We start from the raw sequence: 19,596 nt of genomic DNA on the forward strand, positions 1-19,596 counted from the left end.
CTACATATTCCTCTGAGCTTCGTTCACTGAGTTAAGCATTCTCTTCTCTACACTACCTCAATACTTTCTACAGAACCATTGTAAGATACTTCAGTATTTGTCAATTCAGTCTACCTTACTGTAACATCTGTTGTATTAGAACATGGATTTGGATGCTGAGACAGCATGGTCTGTGACTGGAAAAAAAAAAAAATCAGTTTTCTGTGAACCAAGCCAACCTAAGCATTTTACAGTCATTACTTCATTGAACCCCCACAACAAATATATGATGTTAATGATATGAATTGCACGTAAGAGATGAGGGAACAGCCTAAGCAAGGTGAAGCAAACTGTCTAACTTTACACAGTGTGAAACAGGGCTGATTAGGTACATCTATTTGCAGAGCCTGTACACCTCACCCTGTGGTGTCCGAGAAAACATTTGACTACTGATTCCTGCCACCTCTGAGAAGAAGGAAAAAAGGAAAAGAGGGGGGAAAACCCTCTTCTGTATCATTTGCTTATTGTCACCATGTTTCCGCTACCACCAATTTTAAGATACCGGTAAGTTGTCATTGTACATGGCTTTCAGAAGACACAGTTGGCACATCGTTATCAGAGCAGTATGTTCTTTGCTTCTAATTTGGATTTTCACTCTGCCTCAGCTTTGTACTATGTCTACCATCAAATAGGTGCTCAAAAATCCGTGTTAATAAATAAATCCACTTACACTTATAAATTCGCTGGGACGTGGCTAATACACACAAACCTTGGTAAAATAACTTCCTGATGTTTGACATTTTTAATCTCTGAAAAGGGGTCGCTGATAGTTAATCATTTAGTGGAATAAACAAATAGAATTGTAAAATAAAATAGAGCAATATAGTCTAAGCAGTGATTAGTTTTTAAAATGGAAGACTTTTTCCTTTTAGTTCTTGCATCCTGACAAAACTAAATGGAGACTTTCATAATTAATCAGATAGTTCAATAAATGCTGACTAACAAGGTTCATATATTAGTTCAAACTTTCCTGTTCTTCTCATCTTTCTTCATATTATGGAAATTTAGCCAATATATCCAAATACAGTAAATCCATCAAATCTCCGTATTACTTTCATCATAATTAAAATGCTTTCCATAATACCTAAGTCATTTAAATAAATCTAAATGTCTAAAAGAGTGAGTGAGTTACAAAGACCAAGCCCCACTTCTAAGAACAAATACATTTTTAAATTTTTTTTTTCAACGTTTATTTATTTTTGGGACAGAGAGAGACAGAGCATGAACGGGGGAGGGGCAGAGAGAGAGGGAGACACAGAATCGGAAACAGGCTCCAGGCTCCGTCAGCCAGAGCCTGACGCGGGGCTTGAACTCATGGACCGCGAGATCGTGACCTGGCTGAAGTCGGACGCTTAACCGACTGCGCCACCCAGGCACCCCAGAACAAATACATTTTTAGCAGCAACGTAGTTTCTATAATTACAAGTAAAAGCATCTGGAAATTACAGGAAATTTTATTTAAACTTGTGACATTTTTAGAAACTGTGTTTTCTATTCAGGTGTTTCAACATTTAGTTTATCCAAAACTAAGCCAAACAATAGTTTTTCGTTAAACTTAAAAATGTCATCATACTTTTCTGTTCCACTACCCTTTATAAAATTAATTATAGCTTGTGAATGTGAAGAACTACATATTTTCTTTTGTATTTTCTTTTCAAAAATTGGATGATGAGCTTTGAGACATATACTAAATGGAAAATGTTCAAGAAAAGCACTCTAAACATGAGTGGATTTTCAATGTCAAAGTAATTATTTTCTGAAGTTAAAATTATTAACGTTTTCAGCGCCTTTGTCTTTTATTCTTTACTTTCTGTGTATGTTCATTCGTTGGTATAAAACTTTTATTTTGATCCTTTGAAGGCATTCCTCAACACTCATCAGTACAAGATCCTCAAGTGTTAGTGAGTAATAAAAGCAAACCCCAAAATACACCTTTGTCCTAATCCAAGGGAATACTCTAGTAGCACAAGAAAATTAGTTGTCTTTATTGAATCATATGGGCTTTGATCTGACTGCACTATTAAGCGGAGTCACAATTTATGGTGTGATCAGGACACTGATGTAAGGAAACAACCACAAGTAAAATGATGGATAAAATGACCTGGTAAATCTATTCCTCGACTGAACTGTAGGATCCCATGGAATGACACTATAATTACATGGAAAGTAATTGTCATATATTTGCCAAGAAATTACATGGTTGACAGTACTCTTTGAAAATTGTTCTGCATTTCTAGTGCCAACAGCTATGTTAGCAGAAAATGAAATTAGAAACAACCACAGGAGGTGTTTTCTTCTCATTTAGAAAACTATTTCATTTAGGAAGTAAAATTTAATTTACAAGTAAATATTATAAAACTAAAAATAAAATGGAATGACTTAGAAACGTTCCTAAAAGTTATTGTTATTTGGTATAATGTTGGCTTTATGGGGGAAAAAAAAAGTCATTTACTACATGTCAAGCTAATTATATAGTCTACTTTGCAAGTGCCAGTACTATAAAACCATCTTTCCCAGGTTATTCCTTACAAACAAATGAATGTGTTAGATTCCAAGAGGCCCAGATAGAAAAAAACTATGTTTTTTAAAGTCTGTAACATCTTTCCCAAGGTAACATAAAACACTTCTTTTAAGAATTAGGAGTTAATAGCTTAAGATAAGAACAGGTTTTAATCCAGAACTATTTTCAAATTAGCAAATGAGTGGTTTTATGTTCTCCCATGTTGTGGCATAAATGAGGACCTCTTAGAAACCAAAAGCACCAACTAAAACTAAGACAGTTTGCAAGTAATCATTTCCCCCCAAAATGCCATAACTGTTAGTTGGCAAAAATCTTGAGTTATTAGTTATACAAACCCAATGTAAATAAGGCACACTTAAAACCAATTTCCTACTACGTATATCTGGTCCCTTAAACTTTAGCACTACTTTAAATTCTCACCTACATGACAAAATTCAAAACAAAGAGATATTTAAACATGCTCTCAACAATTTCCTTCAGGTTATTTAATGAATTATATTCTCTAGCCAGGGCATTTAATTAATAAGTTATATACTACCCCCATATGAACATATTTCCTTTGTTGGTTAAGTCAAAATGTATGACAACCAAGTGAAGTATTTAGTGTCAAAGAAATAAAGTTTCCTTCTCACTTTTGACTTTACATTTCACTCAAGACATTAATTTTATTGCCAAAAGTAAGATAAAATGTTCTCTATTATGCTGCAAATAAAGCAGTGTACAAAGTATTATTTTTAGGGACAGTTGGGTGGCTCACTTTTTTAGTTGTCTGACTCTTGATTTTGGCTCAGGTCATGATTTCATGGTCCTGAGATCAAGCCTCACATTGGACTCAGCTTTGGGCATGGAGCAAGCTTAAGATTCTCTCTCTCCTTCTCTCTCTGGCCCACCTTCTTGTCTATTAAATAAATAAATAAATAAAACAGTGTATAATTTATAGTAGCTAGCATTTTTTTAAAGAAAAGAGATATAAAGAGGATTATGACCTCCATGTACATAACACATAAAAAGGTTTATATAAGAAATTAGAAATGCTGATTATCTCTAGGAAGGATTACTGAATAATTGAGACACAGGAGTGAGGAAGAGCTTTAAATTTCATGAAGTTTTTTTTTTACAACTTTTTTTAAAGTTTATTTATTTTGAGATAGAGAGCGAGGATGGGAGGAACAGAGAGAGAGGGAGAGGGAGGGAGAGAGGAAGGGGAAGGGGGAGGGGGAGAGAGACAGAGACAGAGAGAAAATATGAAGCAGACTACATACTGTCAGCACAGAACCCAGTTTGGGGCTTGAACTCACAAACCATGAGTCATGACCTGAGCCAAAATCAAGAGTCAAACGCTTAGCTGACTGAGCCACCCAGATATCCCTACAACTTTTAAATTTTATACCATGCCCATAAATTATTTACTTCAAAATAAATTTTAAAAAGGAATCAAATATATGCGGCTTTCTCTTTAGTGAAGGGACTGCAGAAATGAGATCAAACTCTGAAATCAGAAGACTATAGGAATAAGGTGCCTGGGTGGCTCAGTCAGTTAAGCATCCCACTCTTGATTTTGCCTCGGGTCATGATCTCACAGTTACTGAGTTTGAGTCCCATATAGGGCTTTGTGCGGACGGTAGAAGCAAACTGCTTGGATTCTTTCTGTCCTCTTTCTCTGCCCCTCCCCCTGCTCATTCTCTCTCTGTCAAAATAGATGAACTTTATTTAAATTTTTTAAATGAAGTTTATTGTCAAATTGGTTTCCATACAACACCCAGTGCTCATCCCAACAGGTGCCCTCCTCAATGCTCATCACCCACTTTCCACTCCCCCATCAACCCTGAGTTTGTTCTCAGTTTTTAAGAGTCTCTTATGGTTTGCCTCCTTCCCCCTCTGTAACTTTTTTTATTCCCCTTTCCCCTCCCCACTGGTCTTCTGTTGAGTTTCTCAGAATCCACATACGAGTGAAAACATATGGTATCTTTCTCTGCCTGACTTATTTCACTTAGCATAACACTCTCCAGTTCCATCCATGTCGCTACAAATGGCCAAATTTCATTCTTTCTCATTGCCAAGTAGTATTCCATTGTATATATAAACCACATCTTCTTTACCTATTTGTCAGTGGATGGACATTTAGGCTCTTTCCATAATTTGGCTATTGTTGAAAGTGCTGCTATAAACAAGCAGGGGTACAAGTGCCCCTATGCATCAGCACTCCTATATCCCTTGGGTAAATTCCTAGCAGTGCTATTGCTGGGTCATAGGGTAGATCTATTTTTAATTTTTTTTTAATTTTTTTAATGTTTATTTATTATTGAGAGAGTTAGACAGAGCATGGGCATAGGAGGGGCAGACAGAGGAGGAGACACAGAATTTCAAGCAGGCTCCAGGCTCTGAGCTGTCAGCACAGACCCCGACACAGGGCTCGAACCCACCAACTGGGAGATGGTGACCTGCGAGATCATGAGAAGTCGGACGCCCAACTGACTGAGCCACCCAGGCGCCCCTTAAAGTTTTGAGGAACCTCCACACTGTTTTCCAGAGCAGCTGCACCAGTTTGCATTCCCAGCAACAGTGCAAGAGGGTTCCCGTTTCTCCACATCCTTACCAACATCTATAGTCTCCTGTTTGTTCATTTTAGCTACTCTGACCAGCATGAGGTGGTATCTCATTGTGGTTTTGATTTGTATTTCCCTGATGAGGAGTGACATTGAGCATTTTTTCATGTGTCTGTTGGCCATATGGATGTCTTTAGAAAAGTGTCTATTCATGTCTTCTGCCCATTTCGTCACTGGATTATTTGTTTTTGGGGTGTGGAGTTTGGTGAGTTCTTTGTAGATTTTGGATACTATCCCTTTATCCCATATGTCATTTGCAAATATCTTTTCCCATTCCATCGGTTGCCTTTTAGTTTTGTTGATTGTTTCCTTTGCAGTGCAGAAGCTTTTTACCTTGATGAGGTCCCAATAGTTTTTGATTCTAATTTCCTTGCCTATGGAAATGTGTCAAGTAAGAAATTGCTGCGGCTCAGGTCGGAGAGGTATTTTCCTGCTTTCTCCTCTAGGGTTTTGATGGTTTCCTGTCTCACATTCTGGTCCTTCATCCATTTTGAGTTTATCTTTGTGAATGGTGTGAGAAAGTGGTCTAGTTTCATTCTTCTACGTGTTGCTATCCAGTTCTCCCAGCACCATTTGTTAAAGAGATTGTCTTTTTTTCCATCGGATATTCTTTCCTGATTTGTCCAAGATTAGTTAGCCATACATTTGTGGGTCCAATTCTGGAGTCTCCATTCTATTCCATTGGTCTATGTGTCTGTTTTTGTGCCAATACCATGCTGTCTTGATGATTACAGCTTTGTAGTAGAGGCTAAAGTCTGGGATTGTGATGCCTCCTGTTTTGGTATTCTTCTTCAATATTACTCTGGCTTTTCGGGGTCTTTTGTGGTTCCATACAAATTTTAGGATTGCTTGTTCTAGCTTCAAGAAGAATGCTGGTGCAATTTCGATTGGGATTGCATTGAATGTGTAGATTGCTTTGGGCAAAATAAACTTTTTTTAAAAAAAATTTAAAAAGATGACTGTAGGACTATGAAAAAGAAAAAAAAATCCTTCTTTGGATTATAAGGAAAATTGGCACTTCCCATTTTGCAGAGTATAATAAAAACAACAACAAATTTTTAAGGGTGCATAAGCAATTTTAAAATCAAGTCCTTGAAACAGAAAGTGTCATCTAAGTCCAGAACCACACAGAATAAAGATGAACTTGGAATATCAACAAAGAGGATGGGTAGCAAATGTTTAACTTAGGAAAAAAAAGAGATTGGGTTCACGACAACCATATAAGAAGATTCTGAGCTCACACCCTCCCATGGATACAAGAAGTATACAACTTCATATGGAATAATTTCCTCTGAAAAAGCCTCAAAATTGAATGAACACAGTCTCCACAACAAAGGAAGAAAAGGAGAACATCACGACAGGTAAGAGAGGCAGTGACACTATCTCACCAAAATTCTCAACCCCAGGCATGGTAATCCACCAGCAAGAGGGAATCTAAAAATAGAGAACTTTCCTCTGAGACATGAGGGGTTTGTGATCTACATCAGAAACTCTTCAGATACTACACAAGAGAGATGAGCCCCTAAACACTGGGCTTTAAAAACCAACAGGAATTATATCCAACAACCATGGAAATGTAATGAATGGAGAATCTGTTCAAGGTCTGACAAAAAAAAGCTCACTTATCCAGGAACCCAGTGAAAAACAAAAACAAGGAAACACCAGTTTGAAAGTACTTAGATCATATATGGAAGAGACTCACTTACTAATCTTAAAGCATCTACTGGGGAGACAGCAAACTGCTTGGATTTTCTCTGAGTGACAGAGACCCTGGCAGGTGCCATATTTGCAACTTCATTTTACCTTACTAAGATTGGTCTGGCAAGCACCATATTTAAACTATTCCTCTAAATTGCCTAAAGCATGTGGGCATACCAGCTGAGAAACTCCCCCACACATACAGGGCAACAAACCCTTGTAACTGAGATTGGCAACAGTCCAGCCCACTTCCATGCACCAGCACAGCAATGTGTCACAGCTGGGCTGGGTATCAGTCTTGCCTACCCCCACACTGTATCACACCACAGCCAGTCTGGTGCAACCCCACTCAGTGCAGCTGCATGGTGCGGGAGCACTAACCCCAGTCCTGCCTACCACTGTGTCACAGACATGCCCCACCATAGTAGCCCACACAGAAGATGTCTCTTGATCATCTAGCTTTCGTGGTCAGATGGATGGGATTGGATTTCTGGACTCCATGTGACATCTACATTGGTCTCTTCAAGACTGAGAGAGGTAGTTCGTTTGCCTAATACATAGAAACAGAGGGCCAGGCAAAATGAGGAGACAGAGGAATGTGTTCCAAATAGAAAAACAAAATATCAGAAAAAGACATTAATGAAATGGAAATAATCAATCTACTTGATAAAAAATTCAAAGTAATGGTCATAAAGATGCTCACCAAACTTGAAAGAAGATGCACATGAGAGATCCTCAACAAAGAGATAGAAAAAACATGGAAGATTCAAACAGCAGTTACAGAGCTGAAGAAAACAATAACTGAACAAAAAAATACACTATAGGGATTCAACAGCAGACTAGATGAAGCTATAGATTGGATCAGCAAGCTGGAAGACAAAGAAATAGAACTCACCTAGACAACGCAACTAAAGAAAAGAAAATTTAAAACAACAACAACAAACAACAACTTGAAGGACCTTTGGGAAAACATCAAGCAGAACAGATTTGCATAATACGGGTCCCAGTAGGAGAAGAGAGAAATAGTCCAGGAAAAGTACTTAAAGAAATATTAGCTGAAAACATCCCTAATGTGGAGAAGGAAACAGACATATAGATTTAGGAATCCCAGAGAGTTCCAAAAAGATGAACCCAAAGAGATCCACACCAAAACACAAGATGATTAAGGTAGTAAAAGTTAAAAGTAGCAAGAGAAAAGCAACATAACACATACAAGGGAAAACCCATAAGGCTATGGGCAAATTTCTTAGCAGAAATTTTCCAACCCAGAAGAGAGTGGCATGACATATTCAAATTACTGAAAGGAAAAACTTCCAACCAAGAATTCTGTATACTACAAGGTTATCAGTTAGAATTGAAAAAGAGTCTAAGAGTTTTCCAGATAAGTAAAAGCTAAAGGAGCTCTTCACCACTAAACTGTCCTACAAGAAATGTTAAAGGGACTTCTCTAAACTGAAAAGAAATGGCATTGATAACAGGAAAACATACACGAGTAAAAATTTCATTGGAAATGAAAAATAGTAAAGTAGTTGATCAGTAACTAATAAAGTAAGTATGAAGTTAAAAGACAAAGAAAGAAGAATTAACACAAACTACAATAATTGGGTAAGGGAAGCATAAAATAACAAGGTGAATATGTGACATCAAAACATAAAACACAGTAAGGGGAGAAAGAAAGTGAAGTTTTGTAATACGTACAGAATTAAGTTGCTATCACTCAAAATGTACTGGCATATACACAGGAAATTTTCTATGAACCCCACACTAATTACAAAGCAAAAGCTTACAGTAAAAACACACAAAAAATTAGAAAGGAATATAAACAGCACTATGGAAAACCATCAAACCAGAAGAGAAAGAAGAGAGAGGAACTATGGAAACAACTGGAAAACAATTATCAAAATACCAGTGAGTACTTAATTCTCAAAAGTTGCTTTAGATGAAAATGGACTAAATTCTCTAGTCAAAAGACAGAGTAGATAAATGGATTTAAAAAAATAACAAAAACAAAAACAAGACCCATCTATATGCATCCTACAAAGACTCACTTTAGAATTAAGGACACAGAAGGGCCCCTGAGTGTCGCCATTCGTTGAGCATCTAACTTCAGCTCAGGTCATGATCTCATGGTTCCTGAGTTCGAGCCTCACTTTAGGCTTGCTGCTATCAGCACAGAGCCCACTTCATATCCTCTTTCCCCCCACCCCTCTGTTCCTCCCCAACTTGTGCCCTCTCTCTCAAAAATAAATTGAAAAAAAAATTTTTTTAAATAAAAATTAAATTTGAGAAGGACACAGACTCAAAGTGAAGCGTTTGAAAAAGATATTTCATGCAAACAGATATTAAAAGAAAGCCAATGTTGGGGCAGCTGGGTGACTCAGTTGGTCAAGTGTCCAACTTCAGCTCAGATCATGATCTCATGGTTTGTGAGTTTGAGCCCTGCATCAGGCACTGTGCTGACAGTGCAGAGCCTGGAGCCTGCTTTGGATTCTGTGTCTCCCCCTGTCTCTCCACCTCCCATGCTCATGCTCTGTCTCTGTTTCTCAATAATAAATAAACGTTAAAACTTTTTTTAATTTTTTTTTAAATAAGAGAACATTGGCCTTAAATGACACATTAGACTAGATAGACTTAGTAGATATTATAGAACATTCCATCCAAAAGAAACAAAATAAGCATTCTTTTTTCCTAATGTTTATTTATTTTGAGAGAGAGAGAGAGAGAGAGAGAGAGAGAGAGAGAGAGCACCTGTGAGGGAGAGGGGCAGGGGGAAAGAAAGAAAGAAAATCCCACACAGGCTCCATCCTTAGCATGTTGCCTAATGCTGGGCTTGCTCCCCCCATGTGAGATCATGACCTGAGCTGAAATCAAGAGTCAGATGCTTAACCGATTGAGCCACCCACGTGCCCCCAAGTATGCACTCTCAAGTGCACATGGAACATCCTCCAGGGTAGAGCACATAGTAGGCCACAAAGCAAGTCTCAATAAACTCAAGATTAAAATTATATCAAATAGCCTCTCCCACCACAATGGTACAAAACTATAAATCAATTACAAGAAAACTTGAGAGACCATGAAAACACAGAGATTAAGCAACATGCTAGTAAGCAACCAATGACTCATCCAGAAATCAAAGAAGAAATCAAACTATACCTAGGAACAAATAAAACCGAAGTACAACATACAAAAATCTTTGGAATACAACAAAAGTAGTTTTACGAGGGAAGATCATGTGAGGCACCCGGGTGGCACTGACAGTGCAGAAACTGCTTAGAACTCTCTCTGCCCCTCCCCCTGCTTGTGCACTGCTCTCTCTCAAGATAAAATAAAAATAATAAAATAAAATAAAAAGGAAAGGTCATAGCAATACAGGCCTACCTCAAAAGTAAATCTCAAATAAATAATCTAGACTAACACCTTAAGAAGCCAGAAAAAGAAGAAAAAATAAAGTTCAAAGTCAGTAGAAGAAAATAATAAAGATCACAGTGGAAGCAAATGAAATAGAAAAAGAGTAAGAAAAATTTTCTAAAATACAAAGTGTCAACTAAAGTATGAGATAGTTCTTTGAAAAGATAAACAAAATTGACAGACCTTTACCTAAACTAACCAAGAAAAAAAGAGAAATGGCTCTAATAAACAAATTCAGAAATAAAAGAGAAGTAACTGACAACCATAGAAATAAAATTATAAGTGACTACTACAATTATACACCAACAAATTGGACAACATAGAAGAAATGAATAAATGCCTAGAAACATACAGTCTCCCAGAACTGAATCAGAAAAAAACAAAAAATATCAACATAAATTACTAGTAAAGATAAGGAACCAGTAATAAAAAACCTTCCAGAAAACAAAAGTCTAGAACCAGATGGCTTCACTGGTGCATTCTACCAAACATTCAAAGATTTATTATCTACCCTTCTCAAATTCTTCAAAAAAACTGAAAAGGAAGGAATAATTCCAAACTGGTTTCATGAGGCCAGCATTACTCTGATGCCCAAACTTGACAAGAACACCACAAAAAAAAAAAGAAAGAAAGAAAATCACAAGCCAGCATTACTCCTAAACATTGATAAAAAAAAATCCTCAATAAAATATTAGCAAACCATATTTATCCATACAAAGTTTCAAACACTATGATCAAGTGGAATTATTTATTCCAGGGATGCAAGACTGATTCAACATCCATGAATCAATCGACATGATACACCACACTAACAAAATGAAGGGTAAAAATTATAGGATCATCTCAATAGCTGCAGAAACTTCTTTTGACAAAATTAATATCCACTTGAGATAAAAAATAAACTCTTAACAAAGTGGTTATGTAGGCAATGTACCTAAATATAATAAAGTCTTCATATAACAATCCAACAGCTGACATCATACTCAATGATAAATACTTGAAAGCTTTTACCCTAAGATCAGGTACAAGACAAGGATGCCCACAGAGTATTGGAAGTCTTAGCCATAGCAATCAGGAAGTAAAAATAAATAAGACGCATCCAAGTCAGACAGGAAGAAGTAAATCTTCCTGTAAATTGCAAATAGCATGATACTGTATAAAGAAAACCCAAAGGAGTCAATCAAAAGAGTGTTAAAACTAAGAATGAGTTTAATAAAGTAGCAGAATATACAAGCCAACATACAGAAATCTATGTCACTTCTACACACAAATAAATTATCAGAAAGAGAAATCAAAAAAGCAATCCCATTTATGATTACATAAAAATAATAAAATACCTAAGAATAAAATTAGCCAAGAAGGTCAAAGACCTCTACACTATTAAGAATGATGCTGATTAAAGAAATTGAAGACACGAATGAATGGAAACATTTTTTCATGCTCATGGAGTGGAAGAATATTGTTAAAATGTTCATACTACCCAAAGCAATTTATGGATTTGATGCAATTCCTATCAAAATTCCAAAAGGATTTTAATCAAAGATAAAACAAGTAATTCTAAATATTGTGTGGAACAATAAAAAATCCCAAATAGCCAAAGACATCTTGAGAAAGAAGAGCAAAGCTGAAGACAGCATGCTCTGTGACTTTAAACTATATTTTAAAGCTGTACTAATCAAAACAGTATGCTAATGGCATTAAAAAAGACACATAAATCACTGTAACAGAAATGAAAACTAATAACTAAATGTCCTATGCACATTTGGACAATTAATTTATGACAAGAGAGCCAAAAAACATACAATGGAGAAAGGAGAGTGTTGGAAAAATGAGAGAGTCCATACAAAACAATTAAACTGGACCATTATCTTATACCATACATGAAAATTAACCCAAAACAGATTAAGACTTCAGATGAGAAACCATAAAATTCATAGAAGAAAAAAGGGGGTCAATTGTGAGAGATTGCAACTAGACCTTTAGGAGTGATCACTTTGTAGTACATTCAAATAGCAAATTAGGATGTTGTACACCTAAACTTTTTAAATGTTATATGCCAATTCTACATCATTTAAAAAAAGGAAGAGGAATAAATAGGACTAGTTCCCCAGCATCCTCAAATACACACATACACAGTACATGCACACACACACAGTTCTCATTTGACTTTCTGAGACAGCTCACAGTGATCTTACCAACAGTTTCTCTCACAAGTAAGTCCCTAGTAGGCAGTTTTTGCTACATGGCACTAATTCTTTGAAATAATCCTAGTTTAAAATTGGTTAATCTGATTCTTTTGTCAGGAAATGTCAGATTCCAAAAACCTGCCTATACTTTACCCTTGGTTTCTGTGAAGTTATCCTGTAAAAAAAAAACTTTTGATTCACTCTAGAACATTCTCAACTGGGATTTCTTGAGGGAATTAAGTCCCAGTTAATGCACTCAGGCCTCCATTTTTATGTATGAATTAACTTCATTATCCTATGCATCTAGAATGGAGTTTGATGTGCATTACCCTTGGGAGGACTTGGGAAATAATCATGCAGATCATTTTCTGTTTATGATTCAAACAGGAAAAACGTCCCTTAGACTGAGTTCCACTAAAGCCGCATAGTTTAAATGTCAAAGGGTAAATTCAAAATGACAATTTTCTATTTCAATTTTTCATACACTTCACAAAGGGATATGGAGACCATACACTTCTTTGAAATATGATATCTTCTTCCTTTGCTTTTTGTTTCACAACATAGATAGTTGCTTCATTTTCTTTTTTAACCTTGAAACTATTCTGAAACATTTTCCTTCCTTTCCTCATAATTCTATCCTGTCTCTCAATCTCCAAGGAGCTAGTGGGACACTACTTTCACTATAGTGCTGTACTTTAAGATTGTGGAATATGTACCCCCAAGTTCATAGAGTACACAGGAATTGTAATTCTATTATTGTAAACTAGTCATGAGAACTTGCTGGTATGTTTTGTTCTTTCTATATCTATTTCTCCGTCTTAATTTTGGTCCTATAACTACTGAATCATAAATGTAATTTTTTTTTTTTTTTTTGCCCAACTTCATTTAACTCAACTTTATTTTCATTACTGAGGACAGAAGGTTTCTAAATAATTTTGTGTCCATACCTACTGAAAGGCTTGCCTTGAAAAGAAAAATTCCAATATTTGCAATGCTTATCTTTAAGGTTTTCTATATACATTAAAAAAGCGGCAGGATGGGGCGCCTGGGTGGCGCAGTCGTTAAGCGTCCGACTTCAGCCAGGTCACGATCTCGCGGGCCGTGAGTTCGAGCCCCGCGTCAGGCTCTGGGCTGATGGCTCAGAGCCTGGAGCCTGTTTCCGATTCTGTGTCTCCCTCTCTCTCTGCCCCTCGCCCGTTCATGCTCTGTCTCTCTCTGTCCCAAAAATAAATAAAAAACGTTGAAAAAAAAAAAAGCGGCAGGATGATGACAACAAGCAGCAGCTACAAAAGGACTTCAACAGCATGAAGAAGTACTGTCAGATCATCCACATCGTCCTTCACACCCAGATGTGTGTCTGTTCCAGAAGAAGGCCCGCCTCATGGAGATCCAGGTGAATGGAGGTACAGTGGCTGAGAAGCTGGACTGGGCCCATGAGGCTGGAGCAGCAGGCGCCTATGAAACAAGTGTCTGGACAAGATGAGATGATTGTTGTCACTAGCGTCACCAAGGGCAAAGGCTACAAAGGGGTCACCAGCTGCTAACACACCAAGAAGCTAGCCCATGAAACACCAGGAACTGCACAAGCTTGCCTGTATTGGGGCATGGCATCCTGCCCCGTGGCCTTCTGCATGGCTCAGGCTGGGCAGAAAGGCTATCATCGCTGCCCTGTGATTAACAAGGAGATCAACAAGGCTATCTCATCACAGATGGCAAAGTGATCAAGAACAAGGCTTCCGCTGATTATTATCTAACGAGAAGATCAATCCTCTGGTGGCTTTGTCCACTATGGTGAAGTGACCCAAGACTTTATCGTGCCAAAAGGCTATGTGGTGGGAACCAAGAAGCATTTGGTTCCTTTCCACAAGTCCTTCTGGTACAGACTAAACAGTGGGCCCTGAAGAAAAATGACCTCAAGTTCATTGACACCACCTCCAAGATTGGCTATGGCTGACTCCAGACTGTGGAGGAGAAGAAAGTATTCATAGGACTACTTAAGACCCAATTGCAAAGGAAGAAAGAGCTTAATGTCAAGAGCAGATTGTGCAGGTTGTGGGATCTCAATAAAAATTAGTTTCCAATGGACAAACAAAGCAAAAACAAATACATGCTTTGCAAATATTTCTTCCAGTCCATAGCTTTTCATTCTCTTCATAGTGTCTTTCAAATTGAAATGTTTTTTAAGTTTGATGGTTTTTATTGATTGTGCTTTTGATTGTGGTATCTCAGAAATCTTTACCTAATATAAGATTACAAAGATTTTCTCCTGTGATTTCCTCTAGAACTTTTGTAACATTGGGATTTATATCTATGTCTTGATCTCTTTTGAGCTACTTTTTACATATGATGCAAAACATCAATTAAATATAGGGGTTTTTTTTTGTATGTTTATATGCAATTTTCCCACAGCACTAATATTTTAAACTGTCATCTCCAACCCCCACCCCAGAATTCTTTTTCACTTCATGTTTGTGTAGGTCTCTTTTTGAACTCTCTATTCTGTCCCACTGATGCATTTCTCTATATTACCATACAGTCTTAATTACTGAGCTTTATAATAAGTCTTGAAATAAAGTAGTACATCTTGTCATTTGTTATCTCTCCGTAGCATCTGTTCTTTGTTTCAATTTATCTGTTTTTCTGACAGTATTTGAATTGTCTGAGTATTTTTAATTTCAGTAAAATTAATATAGAGTGTTATCTTGGTTTCAGATGTTCAATGTAGTAATTCAATGATTATATACATTACTCAGTGTTGTCTGAGTACTTTTTATGATTCAACTTTTCTCCTTTGTTAATATTATAAAAACCTTGCAATATATTTTTCCTAGTCTTTTTTGCTATTGTTTTCATTCATTATACATCCACACATTTTAAACTAATACATTATTTTCCATGTAAGCAATTATCTTTTAAACAATTTTACTGCGGTATAATTCAGGTACTATCTGATTCACTCCTTTAAGGCCCCCCTTTCATGTATTCACAGGATTGTTCGCTATCACTACAATAGAACTTTAGAACACTTTAGTCCCTCCCCAAAGCAACTCACACCCATATCCCTATTATGAGCCCTAAGCAAGTCATTTTCTGTCGCTATGGAGTCACCTCATTATATTTCATATAAACGGAAACATACAATGAATGGTGTGTTGTGACTGGATTCTTTCACTAGTATATTGTCAAAGTTCAGACAGGTTGTAGCATGTCTCAGCACTTCATTTCTTTTTACTGCCAATGGAAATCAATTCCACCTTTCAACTATTATGAAAAATGCTGTGAGGAGCATAAGCTTTCCTAAGGATGAATGTTTTCATGTCTCCCAGGTAGAAAAGGAGTTGTTGTGCACTATGGTAACTCCATCTTTACTTTTTTGAGTGGTTGCCAAACTGTTTTCAAAGTAGCCAGCTTATATTCCCACCAGGAATGTGTAGGGGGGTCCCAATTCGTCCACATCCTTAGCAGCATTTATTATACATCTTTTTGATTATTGCAATCCTAGTGGGTGTCAAGTGGGATCCCTTTCCAGTTTTGATTTTTATTTCTCTAATGACCAATGATTTTCAGCATCTTCTCATGTGCTTATTGGCCATTTGTATATTTTTTTTGGAAAAATGTCTATTCAAATTCTTTGTTTTTAAATTGTGTCGTCTTTGTATTGTTGAATTATAGTTCTTTGGGTATTCTAGATTTCATCCCTTATCATACTTGAAAGATTAACTTGTAAAAGAAAAAAATAAATCCAGCTGGGCTTTTGATATGGATTGCATTGAATCTGTACTTCAGTTTGGGGAGTGTTGCTATCCAAACAGTTACGTCTTCTACTACATAAACAAGCGATGTCTTATGACTTATTTAGATCCTTAGTTTCCTGCAATGATGTTATGTAATTTTCGGTGTACAAGTTTTGCACTTAAGTTTGTATTTAAGTATTTTATTCTTTTTGATACTATTATACATGGAATTATTTTCTTAAATTTTATTTTCAGAACATTGTTATTTTATAAAAATACAATTGATTTTCAAGTATTGATCTGTATACTACAGCTTTGCTAAACTTATTCCAATAATGTGTGTGTACATATTCCTTAGGATATTCTATATATAGGACCGTGTCATCTGCAATAAAAATAGTCTTCCTTCTAGGGCGCCTGGGTGGCTCAGTTGGTTAAGCGACCAACTTCGGCTCAGGTCATGATCTCACAGTTTGTGGGTTCAAGTCTGCATTGGGCTCTGTGCTGATAGCTCAGAGCCTGGAGCTTATCTCAGATTCTATGTCTCCCCCTCTCTCTACCCCTCCCCTGCTCAAGCTCTGTGTCTGTCTCTCAATAATAAGCAAACATTAAAAAAATTTTTTTAAAGTAGTCTTCCTTCTTCCTTCATAATCTGTATGACTTTTATTTCTTGATCCTAATAACCCTAGCTAAGATGTCCAATACAATTTTAAATAGATATGGCAAGAGCAGACTTGTCTTGTTTCTGATCTTAAGTATAACGTTGGCTGTGGACTTTTTGTGGATGGCCTATTTTTGTATATTGGTAAGGAAGGTCTCTTCTATATATGGTTTACTGAGTAGCTTTATCATGAAATTGTATTGAGTTTTTGCAAATGCTTTCTGCATATACTTAGATGATAATATGAGTTTTATCCTTAATTAATAAGATGTATTATTTTTTTTATTTCTAGAAGTTAAACCATGCATTCCTGAGATCAATTGTACTTAGTCATGGTGTACAACTCTGTATGGTGCTGATAGCAGTTTGTTTAGAAGTTTTGTTTGTTGAGAAGTTTTGTTTGAGAAGTTTTGAGTGTATCTTAATATTCATAAGGGATATTGGCCTGTAGTTTTCTTTGTGAGGTCTTTGGTTTGGGTATTGTGATTAAAATGGCATTATATATGATGAGTTAGGAAATGTTCCCTCCTTTTTTATACTTTGGAAGAGTATGTTAAGTATTGGTATGAAATCTTCTTTGAATGTTTGGTAGATTTCACCAATGAAATATCGGGCCTGGACTTTTCTTTGTGGGAAGCTTTTATTTACTTATAATAATAAATAAATTTATGTATTTTAAATTTATTAAATTTATTTAAATAAGTAAATAAATTTTATTTATTATTTTAAATTACTATGCTGATTTCTACCTATTTTAGATGTTTTCATATTTGTAATCAAGGCAAGAATGGGGAAGAAATATGCAATTACACTGTATTTTATTTTATTTATTTATTTTTTTAACGTTTATTTATTTTTTGGGGGACAGAGAGAGACAGAGCATGAACGGGGGAGGGGCAGAGAGAGAGGGAGACACAGAATCAGAAACAGGCTCCAGGCTCCGAGCCATCAGCCCAGAGCCCGGCGCGGGGCTCGAACTCACGGACCGTGAGATCGTGACCTGGCTGAAGTCGGACGCTTAACCGACTGCGCCACCCAGGCGCCCCTACACTTTATTTTAAAATTACCTACATAATTCCCTCTTTAAAAGGATAATTATGTTCTTGCATGTGGATTCAAATTACTGCTTAGTGTCTTTTCCTTTCAGCCTGATAAGCATACTACTGTATTTTTGGGAGGTATAGCCTCTAGCAACAAACTAAATTCTCTGGGTTTTGGCTTCTTGGAATGTCTTTCTTTCACCTTCGTTTCTAAAAATAGTTTTTTCTGATATTAAATTCTTGGATGACAGTTGGTACACTTCAGCAATTTCTATCATCTCATTGTTTTATGAGATTCATTGCTTTGATGAAAAGTTGGCTGTTAATCTTATTGTGATTTTTTTTTCTTCTTGTGCATGATGTGTGATTTGTCTCTTAGAACTTTTGAGATTTTCTATCGTTTGCTGTCAACATTTTGACTATGAGGTGTTTGGATCTGGATTTTTTTGGCATTTTTTTCTACTTGGAATTTTTAACTTCTTAGGTAGGTACATTAGGATTTTCTCTACATTTGGGAAGTTTTCAGCCATTATTTCTTCTAATATATTTTTGTGTCCCTTTCTTGCTTTTCTGGTATTACACACATATTTTGATATACTTAATGATGCCCCATATTTCTCAGAGTCTCTGTTAATAATTTCCAGTTTTCTCCATTATTCCCATTGTATAATCTCAGTTTATCTTCATATTTACTGATTATTTTCCTGTGTTGATCAAATCGACTCTTGAGCCCACCTACTGATATTTTTCATCACTGTTATTGTGCTTTCCAACTCAAAAATTGTTGACAGCTCAGAATTTTAGACAATATATTGTACCAATTCCAGACACTAATTTCTCCCCCACAGGAGGTTGTTTTTGGTAGCCTGGTGATTTCTTTGTTAACCAAATCTAAATTAATTCTACTAAGTCTATTGTTCCCACACTGTTCACTTCTAGTACGTCCACTCAGATTATTTTCCCTGGCTATCTGGTCATCACCAAACAGTCAGCACAAGTCACTTTCTAGTCGATGTTTGTGCTTAAGCTATTTTATCCAGTTTTACTTTTTTTCTTTTTACCGCTGGAAATATGTGTGGCTTTGAGACAGCTATCACAGTACAGATAGTTCACGTTCTTTTTGTCTCATGTTCAAGCAGATACTAACACCTCAGAGGTTTCCTCTGATCACTCCTAAAAGGGAACAGACTTAGGCATGCACAAATATTTCTGATTGCCAGGAATGATTCTGATATTATTTTTAAGCCTGGATTACTAAGAATTGCCTTTGGGTCAGAGAAGATTATTGTGCAGTCAGCGTTTGGCAAGCCTACTGTTTTCAAAAAATCTGCTTAAAAAATGGATTTCTTTTTTTTATTTAAAAAAAATTAATTCCAGTAGACTTAACGTACAGTGTTATATTAGTTTCAGGTGTCCACTATAGTGATTCAACAATTCCATATATCACTTAGAGCTCACCATGACAAGTGCACTCCTTAAACCCTATCATTTATTTCACCCATCAACAACTTTATTGAGATATATTTTACATGCCATACAATTCACCCATTTAAACTGTATAATTCAATGGGCTTTTGTATATTCACAGACAAGTGCAACCATCACCGTAGTCAATTTTAGAACATTTTCATCACCCCAGAGTGAAACCCTTTACCCTTTACTTATTACTCTCCCATCTTATACTCTCCTAACCCAGTCCCAGG

At 36.4% G+C, this 19,596-nt stretch overlaps 1 pseudogene; it reads left to right on the top strand.

Moving 5' to 3' along the window:
* The window catches only part of LOC121031375 (60S ribosomal protein L3-like), a 113,742-nt pseudogene extending 99,210 nt beyond the window's left edge, over nucleotides 1-14,532 (top strand).
* Nucleotides 14,533-19,596: the final 5,064 nt, after the last annotated feature.

This window comes from Herpailurus yagouaroundi, unplaced genomic scaffold (genome assembly GCF_014898765.1).
Source record: "Herpailurus yagouaroundi ecotype Mexico unplaced genomic scaffold, PumYag 141, whole genome shotgun sequence".
In the NCBI taxonomy this organism is placed as follows: domain Eukaryota; kingdom Metazoa; phylum Chordata; class Mammalia; order Carnivora; family Felidae; genus Herpailurus; species Herpailurus yagouaroundi.